The sequence below is a fragment of the Bos indicus x Bos taurus genome, chromosome X, assembly GCF_003369695.1.
Source record: "Bos indicus x Bos taurus breed Angus x Brahman F1 hybrid chromosome X, Bos_hybrid_MaternalHap_v2.0, whole genome shotgun sequence".
NCBI lineage: Eukaryota > Metazoa > Chordata > Mammalia > Artiodactyla > Bovidae > Bos > Bos indicus x Bos taurus.
In genome coordinates this window covers 16,785,273-16,799,735 of record NC_040105.1, presented here as the reverse complement: position 1 = coordinate 16,799,735, position 14,463 = coordinate 16,785,273, and the positions used below count along the sequence as shown (strand labels likewise).

Sequence of the window (14,463 nt, the reverse complement as noted above, 5' to 3'; positions counted from 1 at the left end):
CTAGAGAGTGGGTCAGTGTTTGTTCAGTTCTGCTAAGGAAAGTGCATGGAATTCCATCTCCTTTGGACCTGCTCCATCAATGGTGTCATTTAAGTCTTCAAACCTGGCCATACATTAGGTTTTTTTTAAAAAAATTATTTATTTATTGGCTATGCCACGCAGCATTTGGGATCTTAACTACCCTGACTAGGAATCGAACCTGTACTCCTGGCATTGGAAGCACAGTCTTAACCACTGGACCACCAGGGAAGTCCTCGTTAGCTTTTAAAAAGTGCACAGAAGTAAGTGCTGTCCTGAAATTGGTCTTCATCTTCTCATATGTTTCTTTATACTTATCCTATATAGGAATATGTCCCTTAGTAAGAGAAAATGCTGCTTGCATGCTTTTTTTTTTTAATTGGAGTATAATTGGTTTACGATGTTGTGTTGGTTTCTGCCGTACAGCAGTGTGAATCAGCTGTATGTATACATATATTACCTCCCTTTTGGGCCTCCCTCCCATCCCGCCTCCTCCATCCCACCCCTCTAGGTCATTATTTGCATGCTTTAAACTATGTGGTTGGTATTTTTTTTACCCCCACATTATTCTGCAACTTTAATTTTGTCATTGTCTTTTTTGTGAGATTTGTCCTCATTGCTACATGTAGCTCTTACGCATTTCTTTTTCTCTGCTCTGTAGTAGTCTGTTGTGTAAATATATAATCTATTGGTACATTCTTCTATTGATGGCCATTTAAATTGCTTCAGGTTTTATTATTAAAAATGAAGCTGCTATGAACAGCCTTGAACATGTTTCCTTGTGCTAATATATTTCCATAGAGATTATATTTAGAAATGAAAATACTTTAAAAAAATCTTTTTTAAATTTAAATTGGATGATAATTGCTTTACAATATTGTGTTGGTTTCTGCCAAGGAATGGAAGTACTAGGTGGTAGGGTATATGCCTCTTCAACTGTACTGGTTATTTCCAGATTATTCTCCTAAGCACCTGGGAAAGAGACTTCCTGTTGCTCAGCATCCTTGCCAACACTTAGCATAGTCAAACTTGAGATTTTTTACTATTGCTGAAATGGTATTGTATCTCTTTTGGTTTTAATATGCATTTCTCTGAATATTAGTGTTCACTGACTGTTTAAATTTAATCTTCATGAAATTCTAGTTCAAGTTTCTTTTTTCTTCTATCAGGTTTTCTGTATTTTAAAATTGACTTGCAGATGTTCTTTATATACTCTGGATACTGGTTTTTAGTGATATATGTTATAAATAATACCTCTCAGTCTGGGGCTTATTTTCTTACTTTTTATGGTGTTTTCTAATAAGATTCTTTCATTGTAGTCAAATTTCTTCCTTATTTCTTTTATGGTTTGCACTTTTATGTTTCTGTCCCAAAGACCTAAAGATATCTCTGTTGTCTCCTAGAAGTTTAAAGTCTTGGCTTTTGAAATAATTTTAGTCTAATTGGAATTGAGGGGGCAGTCTATGTGTGGATTGTTTCTCCATGTGGAAAAACACTTGTCACAGGATTAGTTATTGAAGAGTTGATCCTTGCCCTCCCTCAGCTGCATCTTCCCTGGTCCTCTTTTGCTATATCAAGTGCCCCTATATGTGTGAATCTGCTTCCAGGCTCACTAAAATTTGGCTTCCTGGTATATTTGTCAAACCCTGAGTAATAAACAGCCTTGATTACTGTAGTTTTCTAAAGAGTCTTGGTATCTGGCAGTTCAGGCCCTCCTTTGTTATTCTTTGTCAGATTGTCTTGGCCACTTTCTTTTACATTACATATACATTTGGCCCTCCATATCCATTGGTTCCATATCCAGGAATTCAACCAACTGCAGATTGAAAATATTTGGAAAGAAAAATTCCAAAAGATTCCAAAAAGCGAAACTTGAATTTGCCATTAAGTCAGCAACTATTTACATCACATTTATGTGGTATTAGGTAGTATATGTAATCTAGAGATGATTTAAAGAATACATGCTCTGTAGATTATAACTTGCCTGGAAAATCCCATGGATGGAGGAGCCTGGTGGGCTGCAGTCCATGGGATCGCTAAGAGTCAGACACGCCTGAGCGACTTCACTTTGACTTCTCACTTTCATGCATTGGAGAAGGAAATGGCAACCCACTCCAGTGTTCTTGCCTGGAGAATCCCAGGGATGGGGGAGCCTGGTGGGCTACCGTCTATGGGGTTGCACAGAGTCGGACACGACTGAAGTGACTTAGCAGCAGATTATAACTGGCCACTTTATAGAAGGGACTTTAATATCCTCAGATTTTGGTATGTGTGGGGTTTCCTGGAACCAATCCCCCTCGAATACCAAGGAACAGCTGTACACCTTGTTGTTTAGTCACTCAGTCATATCCGACTCTTTTGTGACTCCATGAACTGTAGCCTGCCAGAGTCCTCTGTCCATGGGATTTCCCAGGCAAGAATACTGGAGTGGGTTGTCATTTCCTTCTCCAGGGGATGTGTCCAACCCAGGGATTGAATCCGAGTCTCCTGCATTGCAGGTGGATTCCTTACTGCTGAGCCACCAGGGAAGTCCCAGTGTACACCTTAGAATTACCATTAAGTTCCATAAAGAACTTCATTAAGATTTTGAGTGAAATTACCTTGAATCTGTAGCATTATTTATTTTTCCAAATTACTTTGATATAGATTATCCCGTTTGTGTCTTGCAACAACTTGAGAGTTAAGTTAATATTGCCCCCTTTTCTCAGATGAGGAAGCATATTAGAGAAATTAAATGCCTTGTCCACAGCTCACAAAGCTAGTCGATGGCAAGAGTCTGGTGTTCTGTTTTGTTTTGTTTTGATCCCCCCCTTTTTTGTTGAGAAATAATCCACATACCATAAAATTCACCATTTTAAAGTGTACAATTTGGTGGATTTTAGTGTATTCACAAGTTTCTGTAACCATCACCACTATCTAATTCCAGAACATTTTCATCACCCAAAAGAGAAGCCCTGCACTCATTAGTGGTCACTGCCCACTTTCCCCTCCTCCCCTCAGACACTGGCGGCCATGCTCTACTTTCTGTCTACGGCTTTGCCTGTTCAGGAGATTTCATAGAAATGGAATCATGCACTATGTGGTATCTGGCTTTTTTTCACTTAGCGTCATGTTTTCAAGGGTCCTCCATGTCACGAATCACAACTCCACTCCTTTCTCTTTCCCTTCATTTTTTTCTTAGATTCATTTCCTTTCTTCATTTTCATCTTCTTTTCCTTTTTCAGTCTATTCCGTTTCCTTCATTCCTTCAGCTAAGTCTTTTGACTCAGCCCAGTGGTCTTTTTACAGTTACCATGTTAAAGCAGTCAGTAAGTGGAAATTTATTTCTTTAAGAAATTAAGGATAAAATGGTAACGCATGAGCCTAACAACGAAGTTCTCCAGCCTCACTCCCTGTTGGCATTCATTAGGTGCTCAGACATTGAGCTGAGTGCACCAGAATAAAGGATCAACGTCAGAGATCTTTAGAAGAGTCTTGCCAGTGTTGTTCTTCTATGCTAAGCCAAACTTTTGCTAAGCCGTGTGCCTGGAAAGCGGAATATTGTTTAGGTTATCAGCTGTGCATTAGATATACATACTTGCTTTTGTAGAAGAGAAGTCTTATTTTCTTCCAAAGAACTTGAGGTTGTTCAGTTGAATGTGTTATACAGATCTTGGTTTGAAAGAGTTACATAAAGCACTGTGTGTAAAGAACCCTTCTCTCTTTAGAAATGGACTTATTCAGTTCAGCAGTATTTTGCTGTTAACCTTAACCTTCAGTTGAACTATGAAGAAGAATCAGAATGAATGACACTACAATTTGCCAAGCCCTGAAGTTAACTAGGGACAAATATGTATGTTTCCCTGCAAAGTATGCTGAATTAATTCCTTACCACTCCTCAGACCACTCCCAGTGAACAAACAGAACCCACATTTGTTAGGGTCAGGAGAGAGGAAAGATTAAATGTGCACACACTCGCATGTGTGTGCACACACAGACACACACACATAATTAGTTGATCTGCAACAAACCTCAAGCTGTTCTCTTAACTAAAATTAAGCCAATAATTCATTTAGGTTTTAACCAGCTATTTTGGAAATTGTTTTATAAGGCTTTAGTTCTTCCAAATGTTCACAACCCACAAAATTGGTTTTGGAAATAATCAGTTTTCCCTTTGCCTACAAGGAATCACAAAATTGAGTTTGAGTTCATTTGCAGTCATTTTTCTTCCCCTAGGTTTTTAGATATCATTTTTTTTCTCTGTTTCCTTTTTTTACTGGCCATGGATTTTCCCTTCTTTCCCCAGTAGTATGTCCAGCTCCTTCAAAATCTCTCCATTCATCTATGCACTCTTTCAACAAGTCTTTCTAACATTCCTACTATGCCCAGGCACGCTTCTAGTCATTAAAGACTCAACAGTGAACCCAACAGGCAAAACCTCAGCCTTCAACAAAGCTTATTTTCCAGTGAGTGAAGCAGATAATAAAGTAAATAAAATACACATTATGTTAGATGGTGATTCATTCTATCTGTAGAGGAAAATGTATCAGAACAGCGGCACAGGGAGCATGGAAGGGCTGCAATTTTAAATAGCATTTCTGTAAGTCAGGGGTTGGCTAACTTTGGCCTGTAACCATCCACCTTTTCCTGTAGATAAAGTTCTATTAGCACACAGCCACATCCATTCATTTACAGGTTGTCTGTGGGGTTAATTAGTTGCAACAGAGACCATATGGGCAAAGCTGAAAATATTTACTCTTTGGCCCTTTGCAGAGAGATGCAGATTTTATTTATTTATTTGTCTGTTTGGCTGTATTGGGTCTTAGTTGTGACACTCAAGATCTTCGACCATCATTGTGGCCTGTGAACTCTTAGTTGCGGCATGTGGGATCTAGTTCACCGCCCAGGGATTGAAATCCAGGTCCCCTGTGTTGGGAGTGCTGAGTCTTAGCCACTGGACCACCAGGGAAGTCCCTGCAAATTTTTAATTATGATAACAGTGTATAATAGTATGCATGTTGTGCTTTTCAGCTTCCAAATCTTCTTTATGAACTACGGCCTTGTCTGAGTGTGGCCAGTGGTATCAGGGTAGGTCCAAGTAGCTTTGTTTTACAGGTCACTGAATCAGAGAGGTTGCTGGGGTTGTCCAGGGCTTCTGCTCTTGTAAAGTGGTGATGTTTAGCTCTCACAGCTGGTGCATTTCCCGGCCTGATCTACTGATGATAAAGACAACCCAGCTTTTTAGCACTGGGAGCTTCCTAGCATACACAACACAGGCAGGCGATACTAGGTAGGCATCAAGAGTGTGGGCTCTAAATCTAGGCTGTCCAAGTTCAAATCCTCACTCTGCCACTTCCTTCTGTGACCTCTGTACTGTGCCTCAGTTTCCTTTTCTATAAAGGAGTTACAATAATACGGTTTCTGGATAGGGTGGTGATGCATCCCAGTTTGCCCGAGGCATCTTGGATTCATGCCTACTTTCTCTGCATTAAGTAATAGTGTCTTCATTTTATTCCCAGCTGCTCCAGTCTGAACATTAAGTTATATACGTACCCTAGCTAGGGTTGTCGCTGGGCTCGAGTTAGTACAAATAAGGCTTTTAGAATCCTGCCTAACCATAGTCTGTAGCAGTGGTTTCTTATCTCTGCCGTGCCAACTCATCAGTTCATTTTCTTCTGACTCATTTTTGGTTCCATTAAGTCCAGACTTGTTCCCTTGTGAAGTGATTTTGTGTGTCTGGGTTAACAGGTGATAGAGGATCCTTCTTCCAGGGTACAGAGCCCTCCACCTGCAGTGTTCATCCCCCAGCAGGCCTCTGGCCTCACTCCCTGACCTCCTTCCACAGGTCTTTGCTCATATGTCATTGTCTCATGATGCTTTCACAGGCCACTTCTCTAACTTGCCATACCATCCCACATGCTTCATGTCTACTAACCTGCTTTAGTTTTCTACCTAATACTTATGTAGATTACTGAGCAGCTAATAATGTTTTTAGTGTAGTTTTGTTTTGCTGTTGGATAGAAAGAAAAAAAAAAAACCAAATAGGCCTGTGAGATTACTTTTTTTTTTAAATAGTGTAGCTTTATTGCTAAAATTTGAAAAATTACAGAAAACCACAGGGCCACAAATATAATCCACCCATAGTCCCACCCCTTCCCGCATGGTTCTCATTTTGAGGTGTATTAAGAACAATTTTATCATAGAACTTTAGCTAAACAGCTATAAGCAAGTGAAAATTTACTTAGTTCTCTAAGGATTATAATTTTGATTCCTTTAAGGTAAACCTGTCTTCATGTTTTCATCTGAAACTGTTCTGAGAAAATATCAAAGCACTGGTGCAGCCTGGTCCAAACCCCAGAAGTAAAGGAAAAAAACATGGCAGAGAGTGGAGTGAGAAAGCAAGCTTCCCCACTGGGAGTTAAGGTCTCTTGGCGTATTGGCAATGCGTTAGCTTGACTCTTGACAATGTGAATGTCTTAATAGAAAGGATCTTATGGTGACATGTTTTTATTTGCTGATTTCCTTTATCATATGGAACAAGTTGCACATTCTTTGTGCCTCACTGTTTCCCCTAAGAATATAATTCAGCTGTGTGTGTTTGCTCCGCAGCCCTCTTTAAAACTTGTAATTGTTTCATGTGTTTGTTCATTTACACTTTTATTTGAGTGCCCCACCAGCATGTCAGTTCCAGAAGTGCACAGTTGCATCTGTCTTGCTCACCAGTGCATTCCTAGCACCTCACGTAGTGCCTGGCACATGGTATTTACTCACTAAATATTTGTCAAATGGGGAGTCCACTGAGCCTGGTGGTACACACACCCCCTCCATGCAGGGGACCAGGGTGGGGACGACCCTTGTGCAGGGTTCTCAGTTGCAAGAGACTAAAGCCCTAAAAGATGGCCCTGGCCCCTCAAATATCATCCTCATTTTCTCCCCCAGTCCCCCAATTCCTTTAACAAATGACAGAGTTATTAATTCAGCCATCTGAGTTGGTTTAAAGTGTTGATGAGTTTTGAGACAGGAAGCTCATTAAGACCTTCATACTCAGGGATCAACAGGGATTCTCACTGTGGTCCTGTGAGGTGGGGGGGGGGGAGGGCAGTGATGATGGGGTGGGAATGAGGAGAAGAGCCCAGGGCAGGGAGGTGGAAAGAGGGCTTGGGCAAAGTGGGATGGCCAGAGCGGAAGGAACACAGGAAGGGTAGTGGGCCCACTGCCCACACAGACTGTATTTAGAGAAGCTCGTTCAATTTCACCCGCAGCCCAGGCCTTTGAAGCAGTCAGCCAAGTGCCTGACACACCTGAGCAGTGGATGATGGCAGTGAGGTCATCGCTAAATGTTTTGAACATGTACTATTAATATGAGCCACACTCTCTGCTCAGCACATTTCCTGTACTTACTACTCCTTTGCAAGAACTTTAGGAGACAAATACTACGATTATTCCCATTTTATGGATAAGGATCCTCAGTTGGCAAGACTTTTAATATCCGAGACAACTTTGTCCTGCGGCTTGTGGCAGGCTAAAGTTACATATTCGTTCTCATCAGTACTCAGTAAAAATATCTTGGCCTCCCCACCACCTCCCTTTGTTCTGCAGTATCCTATATGTGAAAGTGCTTTGGCAATTTCGTCAGTAATTTGACATGATTACTGTAGACTAACTAAAAGCAACTTATAATACGTGTGGAACATGAGTTTTAACAGCAGCTCTTTTGAGATACTGTGCCCTTTTTCTTTGCTTGCACAAGCCCACTACATCTTTATTCAGGCAGATCATGCCCATATGAGATGCTGTGTTCAACATAAATTTCTAACTACAACATTGATTATTACTATTAATTGAGAATTTGCTATGTGCCAGGGATTATTTTAGGTGTTTCATGTGTAGTGACACATTTATATGTCCCAACAACTGTGAGATGGATGCTGTTGATATTATCTCCATTTTATAGTTGGAGAAACTGAGGCACACAGATAGACTGAGTTAATTGCCCAAAGGTTTTAGGAGCAGCAGGTAGCAGAGCCAGAATTCAAAGGCAGGGGCTTTTGTCTCTTTAAACACTCTGCCATTTGCTTCAGGAGTGGGCACGGCGACCTTTCTTTACTGTGGTTAATATTTATTGACAATTCATGAGGAAGTTACTGAATATTCCTTCCTGAGATACCCCACCAGCTGACTTTCCCACTTGGGTTCATTTCCTTTCAACCTGACCCTTTCCAATGAGAACCCAAGAGATGGATTGAAATATTCTCTTTCATATTCATCTTGCAGTTTTTTACTGTGAGTTTTTTCATCTATTTCTGAGACTAATGTGTGTGTTATACTTTGGAAGAGAAGTAATCTTTACTTTTTTCCTCAGCATTCTAATTATCATTCTAGTTGAGTTGCTGGTTTCACCAGTAAAATGTTTTAGCCTCCATTCTCTGTGTAGCAAGCTTGAAGTCCACATGGCAGAAGGACTTCTAGGAGCTGCCTTTCTGCTATCAAGTTTTCTGACCCCTTGTAGAGTTCAAGGTCAAATTAACTGGCCCACACGGGATATCACATGACTTTCCTGCAGTGTATTAGAGTGAGTTATAGGGCTTCCCTGGTGGCTCAGATGGTAAGGAGTCTGCCTGCAATGCGGGAGACCTGGGTTCGATCCCTGCGTCAGGAAGATACCCTAGAGAAGGAAATTTCAATCCACTCCAGCATTGTTGCCTGGAAAATCCCATGGACAGAGGAGCCTTGCAGGCTACAGTTCATGGGATCACAGAGTCGGACATGACTGAGTAACTTCACTATAGACCTTCTAACAGGCAAGCCCAGTGTGCCTCCAGGTTCAAGGAGACTTTGGGGTCTGGTGGCAGAGTTGAAGCTTTGGGACCACTCATGTGATCTGCTCCAGATTTCCAAAAATGTCCGGGGAGTTAGACTTTTGCTGTAAGGGAAAAAAAACAATACTCTCTCACCACTTGGAACACCTCAGTTTTGGAAAAATCATTAAAAAAAAAAAAATGCCACGAAGCCACCCATGCTGCATCAGTGCTGGAGGGTCATTAGGCAAAAGGCAGCGTCCAGACACTTGTGGGAGGTATGATTTTTATGGGCTGTTTGTGTGTCCAGTTTTCAGAGGAGGACTTCACTGGGGTATTCAATGAAAACCATTGAACCTGTCATGCTGTTGTTTGCCAGGTTGCCTGGAAAAACACCCTGGGCGGGTCAAAGAGGGGAATACTTATTAAAAAAAAAAAAAAAAAAGATGGACAGCCCTGTTCTGGTGTGAGGCCAGGGCTCAGTGTCACAGCCAAATTCCCCGGTGAGAGAGGAGTTTCCACCAGCGCAGGCTTTCCCCACCCTACCTTACACCATCCTGTCTGAAAAAAATAATTCCACTTTCGGTGGAGCCAAGTAGAGTCACTTGAAGGCAGTGTAAACAAAAGGAGCAGGTAGTGTTGGTTGATGCTTGCAAAGAACATTCTAATGGGGGAGAAAAAGAAATGAAAAGACCAGCTAGCAAGTGGGAGGTTTTCCTGGCTGTATGAGAGCTGCTTGGAATGGCATTGACATCTGGTTTCTAAGGACCAGCCCAGCAAACCTAAAGCTCTAATGTAGGCAAACTCTCCTTGGGCATCTCTTCCCCATCTGTTCCCTTTTGCCCTCACTGAGCTAACGTCAGGTTCCCATCTCAATGCTCCTATTGTCTGTGTCTGACCCCGCAGGGCTCTCCCTGGTCATCCATGCCTGTGTTATCCCCACTCACCAGCAAAGCTGACTTGATCAGTTGAAATTAGCAGTCTTTAATGGGTGTCAGTGCCTTGCAAAAAGAGAAAAATCAAGCCTTGACAGGTGGTCTTTTAGTTATTAGTCAGAAATTAAGAACTCTGAGGGTAGGAGAAGAGTTCTATGCTAGGCTGCCTTTAACAGGGCAGCCTCTCCTTCAGTCCTGCTGATAACGGAACAAGTTTCTTAGTCCTCCACCTCCCAAACACACAAAAGATAGAACCAGTCACTCCCATATTTGTGTCCTCAAAGCTCTTACTTAGAACTCCAGCACATTTTATAACACTGTTCATCTGTGAGTAGGAATTGGAATGAAGATGTTTCTGGCTTTTCCAAAACAACCCATTTAGCCTTTCCCAGTGCAAATAATGGGCCAGCCTCCATTTAGAAGGGAGTCTTAATTAGGAGCCAACTTCCTATAGATGATGTTATCAACCGTCAAAGGCTGCTAACAGGAGGATTTAGCTGTGGACTGAGAAGTCACTGCTGAGCTAGGTGAGGTGGGAGTCCTGGGTGACCTTGATAAGAGTAGCACAAAATCCTGTTTGAAATCATTTCCAGAGAGGTTGGGAAGAGAGAGAGTGGCCATAGCAAGTATGGACAAGCCCTGAGCAGGTTCAGTGAAAGGACTAGTTACAAGGAAAAACTCTGCTTCCTCGAAGAACTGTTTTCTCCTCTTCATGGATGAATTCAGAATGGAACGTGATTCTTTTTCTCTTTGGGCACCAGAGAGCCCTGTTTGTGGTTTGATATTTGATAATACAAATGTGAAGTCCTTATGTCCTTGCTATTTGTTTTCTAATGCCCCTCCTTGGTTTTGATCTCCTTTTCTAATGTGTGTTCTCCTTGAATCTGCTTTTTTTTTGTGCAAGGAGAGAGAGGGAATCAGAATGGCATCTTGTCATCTTTGGTCTCCATTGTTGAGTACCTCTTGGCCTTTTGTCTGCCATAAATCACCATACAAGTGGAAGGCATAATTGCTATCAAGAACAGATGAGAAGGAGGACAAGTAATTCTCTTTATACAGAGGGGTTCTATGGATAGTTGTGGAACATGAGAAGGGAGATACTGGAAGACACCTGAGGCAATAAAGCCTTCCTCAGCTCTTCCAGAAGCTGGCATTGAGAAATCGAGAAAAAAATCCTAGCAGTGTGTTCCAGAGGGTGTACTTCTGATTTACTCTTGTTGATGGAAGCAGTAAAACCCCTGTTGGCCTGACAGTTTGATGGTCAGTCTCTGAATACCTTCACGCATGCACCTAGAGAAGAAGCAAACCTCTGCAGGGAATCCTAGGGAGAAAAGAGTTCCATTGAAAACACCATTAAGAAAAGTGACCATTTATCCAACCCTGACATCTAATTTGCCCTTTCTAAACATTTAATGTTGTAACCACAAACAGATGACAGGTTCCAGGACGCCAGGGAAAAGTAAGCTTTTAAAAAGTCTGTGAAAACATCGTTCAGGGGAAAAAATAAGTTAGAGTGGGAGTAAAGTACAGACTATAAATGAGGAAGAGGAAAGAAAAGCGTTTTAAGAAATGACCTTCTTGTGGCTTCTGAGTTGTACCAAGTGGTTTGATGTCATTAGCCAGATGATCCTATTGATTTTCTTATATTCATGTAGTGAACAAATGGAAATCTAAGCATTTTCCCACTTCATAGTGTGTTGTTTCCTATAGTTATAAATATATCTTCCAGTCACTTAGGGTGGCCAAGTAAGGGAAGGGGTCTTGGGCTATGCTCCTTAACCCTTGGGTGTCTGGCCTGACAGGCCCATTTTCTTATTGTATGTCCCCTCTGCTGACAAGGAGTAACAGGGCAAGGGGGTGGCTAGGACGCCTCAGGAGTCTACTCCACAAGTCACTGTGATAAATGACTCTCCCAGGGAGATTTTTACCAGTAAATGCCCAGAGGTGGGCTGCAAACTGCAAGAGTCCACCCTTTTGCCTGCCAGTCCCAGAAACATCTTTCCCATCACTTTATGAGCACGTCCCAGAGACCATGTGAGATGCCTAGAATCTGTTTTATGTGGGCTTCAGAGGGATGGGTTAGGAGGAAATGAGACCGACTTTGAATTGAACTAGCCCAGGCCACTGTCTTTTGTGCTTTGTGGGTTCTTAAATGGGTACCTGTAGTACTCACAGAGAAGGAAATGGCAACCCACTCCAGTATTCTTGCCTGGAGAATCCCAGGGACGGAGGAGCCTGGTGGGCTGCCGTCTATGAGGTCGCACAGAGTCAGACACGACTGGAGCGACTTAGCAGCAGCAGTACTCACAGAAGGAAAAGAGAAATGCAAAAAGCATGGGGGGAATAATGAAAGGGAGGAAAGGTAGCTAGAGAGGAAAAGAAAGGTGAAGAGGAAAGGAAGAAGGAAGATGCATAAGTTAGCTTTTTCTGTGTAACAAAACACCCCAACATTTAGTGGTTTAGATAAAGCCACAGCCATGTCATTTGTTCCCAGTTCTGGAGTCTGCAATGTGGGCTGGGCTCTGCTGGAGTCTATTTGCTCACTCATGTCCCTGCAGTCAGTCCCCTGCCAGTCAGCTAGATGACTGTGCTGGAGGTTGGCACAGTAGTGGTAAGTGGTAAGTGGGCACACATGCCTTTAACCACCCAGCAGGCTAACTCAGGCTTGTTCTCCCTCTCACATAGTGGCTCGAGGTTCCAGGAGCAGCAGGAAAGTGCAAACTTCCATAGTCACACACTTTTTAAAAGAAATATTTGGCCACACCATGTGGCACGTGGGACTTTAGTTCCTTGGCCAGGGATTGAACCTGTGTCCCTTGCACTGGAAATGTGGAGTCTTAACCACTGGACCTCCAGAGAAGTCCAAAGCACTTTTCAAGCTTCTGATGGCATCACATTTGCCACTGTCCTGTTAGGCAGAGCAAATGCGAGTCCATCACACATTCAAGAGGTGGGGAAAGAGATCCCGCCTTTTGCTAGGAGGAGTTGCAGTCACAATGCAGATGGATTGGCATACTGGCATAGGGAGAATTTATGGCCAGTTTTGCAATCTCCCACAGAAGGGAAAGGCTAGAACTCTTTTGCTGGCAGGATTGGCAGAGATGTAGCAGTGTAGAGATTAAGGCCCTCACCTTGAATTTTAAAATGATACTATAAATCACCAAGTTCCTATATTCCACAGGTTATCTGTCCAATAGGGCTGGATAATAATGTAACCTCTTACTCATTTCCAGTGGGAACAAGAAAAACTTTATGGGCAAAAGTTTCCTCCTCTTTTACTCCCTGGAATTGGACTAAGGAGGAGTTAAATGCTTAGTACGTCTCAAGTGGCAAATGTGTTTGGAAACAGAAAACTTTAAGGCAGTAGACTTAATTTCTAACTTGCGTTGAAGATGCAACAAAAACTTAACAAAGGAAAAACTGGGAACTTTTCCTGGTGGTCCAGTGGCTAAGATTCCAGGCTCCCAATGTAGGGGACCCAGGTTCAATTCCTGTCAGGGAACTGGATCCCACATTCCGCAACTAAGAGTTCGCATGCCACAATTAAGACCCAGCACAGCCAAATATAATTTTTTTTTAAAAAAGGAAAAATTGACATGGTGGTGTTCTTAGTTACTTGGTGAGACCCATCCTATACCTAAAATTGTTTGTTTTTTTCCTCATCTGTGTATCTTTTCATCATATTTCATTACTGAAAACAGTGTCAAAGCATAGTTTAAGTAGAGGAAAATGCTCAGAATTTGTTGCTATCCAGTGGAAAGAGGAGTTGAGAGTTAATTAGAAAGCCTCAGGTCTGGCAGTTGGAATTGATTTAATGCAGCAGTAGTTATGTAAATTCAGTTTTCTTCAGGAAATGTTTTCATACAAAAGGAAGAAAGTCCATGTCTAGTAAACTTTGTATGAATATAGCTTAATGTAAGACTGTCATTAAAAAAATCAAGTAGGTGTTTTTGTGAAATAGACAACGAATGCTCTGAGAAAGAATTCATTGGTACATCCTTACCTACAGATTCACTTTTAAGATGGTAATTGTTTATACCCTAAGGAAAGGCATGCCCTAAGTTTGGAAATGCCTTTAGTTCTGCCATGTTGCAGGGAGACCTGTGGTTGCCTCACCCAGGGGGTCGGGTCTGCTGATCAAGAAGTCATTCGAAGGGGGTCCCTCCCTTTGTGCTCCTTAATACCCTCTTCAGCTCTGGGCAGAGGTAACCATCAACATTCTAGCCCATGGGGTACATTTGGAAAACCTCAAGCTTAGAAAGGGGAGGGAAGGAGAAGAGGGAAACTGTAGGATGAAGGAGAGTAGAAGGGAAGAGAGGATGAAAAAACTGGAGAGGAAGGAGGAGAGAAAAGGAAACGTTCAGTGCCACAGAAAAAACATCATTGGACCAACCGTCCAAGAGGTCTGCCAGCTCCTTACCCTGGCCTGGTTCATTCCACCTCTGACCTGGCATCACCAGTGCCACTAAAGAGGTCATCTTTGCATGGGACTTCCATTGTGGTCTAGTGGTTAAGAGACCACTCACTTTGCATTGCAGAGAACTTGGGTTCAATGCCTAGTCAGGGAAGTAAGATCCCTCATGCCTCAGAACATGGAGCCCATGTGCCACAAGTAGCGTGAGTCTTTGTGCTGCAATGACAATTTCATGTGCTGCAGCTAAGACCCAGCGCAACCAAATAAATGAATAAATATTACCACTGATGTAGTGATTCTGCCAAACAGAATATCACCC

At 42.2% G+C, this 14,463-nt stretch overlaps 1 protein-coding gene across 8 annotated transcripts in view; it reads left to right on the top strand.

The window, feature by feature from the left end:
* ADGRG2 (adhesion G protein-coupled receptor G2) overlaps window positions 1-14,463 on the top strand; it is a 127,714-nt gene that overhangs the window by 26,289 nt on the left and 86,962 nt on the right. The window lies entirely within an intron of this gene.